Here is a 5,000-nt window from a genome sequence, read left to right as displayed (position 1 = left end):
TCACCTTGCTAAACACAAGTTGTCCCGCTAAGCAGGGCAAACTAGTGCGACGACCGCCCGTGAAGGCGCCGCCGCCCCGTAACGTCAGGTGTGCCCGGAGGCACACTGCTGACAGCGTTCTAGTTAGCTTGTTTGAGTCGCGTTCGTTATCGGAATTAACCAGACAAATCATTCCACGAACTAAGAACGGCCATGCACCACTACCCTTAAGTTTGAGAAAGAGCTCTTAATCTGTCTTACCTCGATAAGTTCGGACCTGGTAAATTTTCCCGTGTTGAGTCAAATTAAGCCGCAAGCTCCACTTCGTTTTTTTTTTTTATCAAACATGTACGTGTTTATTAACGAATTATAACAGAAATACAAAAGGTTACAAAACACGCACTAACACCCTAGCCGGCGGCCTTCCCAAACGGGCGTAACCGTCGGCCGTAATGCGTCCTGACCCAAACACGCGCATGGGCCAGGCGCTCCTCCTATTATTTAACTTTTCTCCTTAATATATATTTATTTTTATTTTACATTAATAAAGGCCCGTTGGCCACGAAAATTAACGCGCGGATGTCTCCGCCTCTGTAGTGGCAGCCTCTGCGTCCTCTGACATCACGCCACGTCTGCGATCGGCATCGTCTGTCCGCCGCCGTTGACGAAGCGCTTGTTGTTGGGCCAATCTACTCGCCGTGCTCCCTGACGAGTGATTGGCCGTTGTCGTCCCCTGAGGCCGTTGGTGCCGAAACGTCCTCGGTATCAGCCTGCTCCGGTTGATTGAAGGCGGTTGATTGGTGACTCCACTCAATCGATCGGTTGATAGGTTGCGGCGGCGATCGGCTTCTGCGTGTCGCCTCGCTCGCTCCCGTTCACGCCGATTTGCCCGTCTCCTTTCTACCTCCTCCGCAGTCGGTGGCTCCCTGTCTCGGCGCAGTCTCCCCGGACGAACGGATGGGAGTGTACCCGCTCGCATGCGTTCGCGATACGCCCGCTGCTGCTGGTTTCGCCTCAGCCGTCTACGAAGGAGGACTTCGGCTGAGGGCGGACCAGCGTTGCGTACTATTCTCCTTGCTGAGGCTACCATAGGACGCGATATGGCAACCCCTTCGTCCGGGTTGATTGTAGCCAGCCGCTCGTTCCTCTCTCGACGCCGTCTCCGCTGTCCCTCGTTATGCCGCTCGCGACGGGCCTGTCGTCGTGCTGCTTCCTCCCGTTGCGCGGCTGTGTGGATGTCAGCCATGACCGCCACGTTCTCCGTAGCCTGGTGCTCCAGCCAGCGTAGCTGCAAGAAGCGGCATACTCGCCGTGCCGCTTCCGCTGCTGACTGCCAAGCCTCCGGACTGGTCAACATCCACGGCACCAACCGTTCGGGGGTAACTGCCTCGCCCTCCTCGTCGACCAGCTGTTGGGTTCTCACATCCGCGAACCGTGGGCACACGAACATAACGTGCTCAGCCGACTCGACCACGTTGTCGGCGCAGAATGGGCAGGTCGGGGCAGAGACGAAACCCATGGCGTGCAAGTACTCTCGGAAGAAGCCGTGTCCCGAGAGCACCTGACTCAGGTGGAAATCAACCTCGCCATGTTTCCGACCTACCCAGGCAGTTATGTTCGGCAGGATGCGATGTGCCCAGCGTACGAAACGGCTCGCCGATGGAAGTGCGGCCTCCTCGTCCCATGATGTCTGCCACATCGCCATGGTCGCCGAACGCTCGAGCCTTTTGATCACCTCCTTGTCGATCATCACTCCCCTTCTCAAAGCGTCCTGGTTCCTCTTGTGTCGACGGGCCATCTCCAAAACTTGGAGGTGAAGCGGAATCAGCCCCGCCAATACCACCATCGTCGTGTATTTGACGGTTCTGAAGGTTCTCGCCACTCCCTTCGCCAAAGGCCGTTGCAGCTGCTCCAGTTTCCGTCGACACCACTGGAGCTTCACCGCCTCCGCCCAGATGGGTGCCGCGTATCTGACGATGGAGTCCGCAATCCCCGCCAGCAGCCTGCGTTTCGCCATCCCCAGTCCGGCATGGTTTGGCATCATGCCGGTGGCCAGCTTCACCACACGGAGTGCCTTCGTCGTGGCCTTCTCGACGTGTGGCTTCCACGATAGGTGGTCGTGAAGCTGAACCCCGAGGTAGCGAATTGCAGGCTTGGATCGCACCTCCACTCCGTTGATGGATACGGGCACCTCTGGGTGGCCCCTTCTGAGACTGGAGATGAGAACAATCTCCGTCTTCTCAGGGGCCAACTGCAGCCGATGTCGCTCCATCCAACCCGAAACCGCTGTAACCGCCTCCTCCGCTACTCCAGCCGCCTCCTCCGGTGTGCACCCTCTCGCCAGTACTGCTAAATCGTCGGCAAAGCCGATGATCGTTGCTCCTTCGGGCAGCTGCACACTCAACACGCCGTCGTACAAGATGTTCCACAGAGTGGGACCGAGGATGGATCCCTGTGGAACTCCTGCCGTTACTCGACGTGTTACCGGGCCGGAGCTCGTGTCGTACGTGAGCTCACGGTCCCGGAAGTACTCCTGCAGGATGCGGCGCAGTCCTGCTGGTACTCCCTTTGCGTGCAGCGCCTCCGCGATGGCCTGCCAGTCCGCCGAGTTGAACGCATTGCGCACGTCCAGCGCAACGACGAGTAGACAGCGCTTGTCGCGCCGGTTAGTGCGTCCAAAGCTCATGGCAGATCTGGCAGCCTCGACCACCAGTTCAACCGCCTGAAGGGTGGAGCGACCACATCGGAAGCCGAATTGACGCTCGGAAAGCATCGGCTCCGTTGGTCTCTCGATGTGGTCGTTAAGGCGGTTCAGCAGTACTCGCTCGAACACCTTTCCAGGTGTATCCAGTAGCATCACTGGTCGCACGGATGACGGCTCGCCTGGCGGTTTCCCCGGTTTGGGGATGAGGACGAGTTTCGCCTTCTTCCACTGGTCCGGGAAGCGGCCCGCATCCAACAGCTCCTGGTATAACCGTACAAACGTCGACGGGTACGCCCGGATGGCTGCCGTGAGGGCAGCATTGGGCAGTCCGTCCAATCCGGGCGCCTTCCTAGGGTTCAGGCCGGCCGCGATGTCGAGCAACTCCTGCTCAGTAACCGACCTGATACCGACGCCGTCCGGCTCGATGATGGGCCATTCGACTGGGGGATGGTCCGGGCAGAGAGCGTCCACGATTCGTCCTAGCGTGGACGGATCGCTCTCTCTTGCCACACGGCTGCCACATAGCCGTTTGAGCGCTTCCCCCAGCCACCGACCTGTCTCGTCGTCCTCCAGCTGCTGAATGGATTCAGCGTACCGCTCCTTCTTGCTGGCCAAGATGGCTGACGTCAGCCTACGGCGGGCGTCCTGATGGTGCTCGACGGCCTCGGAGTGGGCCACGCTGCCAGCCAATGCGCCAGATGTCCTTTCCCAGGCCAGGCGGCACTCCTCGCGTAGTCGGCCAATTTCCGGCGTCCACCAATACGCCGGTTTTCCGGTGTGGCCGACTACAGGAGAGACTTCCGCCATAGTCTCACTGCACGCCCGGCTCAGGATGCGCGTGAGGCTTTCCGGATCTGTGGCCCTCTCCGAGAAACGAGCTGCCTGCAACGCCAGGCGATACAGCTCGCCGTCAAACTGGCGCGTTTGCCATCTTCGGCCAGCCGCTCGTACTGCCGGTGCTGCCTCCCTCGTTGCTCGCCGACTGATGGCTGTCGGCCGGTCTCCAACTGCGAAGCGGATGTAGCGATGGTCGCTGTACGAGTAAGCCCGCAACAGCCTCCACTCCTGCCTCGGATCCCCAATGAGGTCGGAGCGACTGATGGCCGTGCTGGCGAAGGCGACGTCGACAATGCTCGGGCGAGCGACGCCGTTCCCGAGGAAGGTGGCTTCCCCCCCCAGGTTCAGGACATCGAGCCCGAGCCCCTCCGCCAGTGCCAGTAGCTCCTCTCCTTTGTTGTTGGAGCGCGTGCTGCCCCAGGCGCTGTTCCACGCGTTAAAATCGCCGACCAAAAGCACGCGGGAAAGCCCTGTAGCCAGCACCTCGATGCGCTCCAAAAGGTCGTCGAATTGGGGCATCCCGAGGCTCGGCGGCGCATAGCAGGCAATGATGGTGATGCCCGCCACGTCGGCCGCCGCGATACCGGAAAAGCCCGTACTCCTTATACGCTGAACTGGGTGGGAGTGGCCGCTGACGATGATGGCGACGTGTTTGTCGCAGTCGACCACCCAGTTCGCGTTTCCGTCCGGTACCGAGTAGAGCTCGCACGCAACCAGCACATCCGCCCGCTCCGTTCGCATTGTATGAAGTGCCAGGTCCTGGGCACTTCTGCTCCGGTTCATGTTGAGTTGGAGGACCTGGAGGCTTGAGGCCATCACACGCCCGTCCGTCCTCCTCCTCTGCAGCTGAGCGCGGCAATGCGATGAGGGCCGCCACACCTCATACAGCGTACTTCCTTTTTGCACTGAGCTGCTCGATGGCCGCTCTCGCCGCATCTGATGCAGCACTGGCTCCTGTCCACGCCAGTGCAGAAGGCCGCCAAATGGCCTCTTTCGAGACAGCGGAAGCAGCGTCGTTGAGAGGCCGCCAGCCTCGGAACGCGCTCCATCCGGCAGGCGGAATGGTCAATGAGCAGGGCTTGTGTCCTGCCCATGATTGCTTCCGCCTCCGCCCGCGCCAGACGAATGCGAGCTCGTTTGGTGGCGTCCGGCAGCTCCCACATCCTTATGGAGGCCACTGTCGGCTCTTTAGCGAGAGCCCCTCGTAGTGCCTCCTTTAGAGTCTCCTCCTGCGTGAGGTGGTCGACATTGCGGACGATTACCTCCGCCATCTCCGTCAGCACCTTTGCCGTCCCCAGGGCACCGAGGACGCCCTGGATACGTTCGCAGAGCGCTTTAGAGTCGACCTCACGTGTCAGCTCCATCCGGAGGTTCCCCTTCGGCGTACGCTTGCCGATGCGGATAAACTTCTGCACGTCCTCCAGCGCAGGGGCGGTCCTGATCGGGCTGGTACATATCGGCGAAGGAGACTCCTTCCGCC

Source organism: Anopheles maculipalpis (assembly GCF_943734695.1).
Source record: "Anopheles maculipalpis chromosome X unlocalized genomic scaffold, idAnoMacuDA_375_x X_unloc_44, whole genome shotgun sequence".
Taxonomy (NCBI): domain Eukaryota; kingdom Metazoa; phylum Arthropoda; class Insecta; order Diptera; family Culicidae; genus Anopheles; species Anopheles maculipalpis.
The sequence above is the reverse complement of the archived record's forward strand: the minus strand, read 5'-3'. Positions refer to the sequence as shown.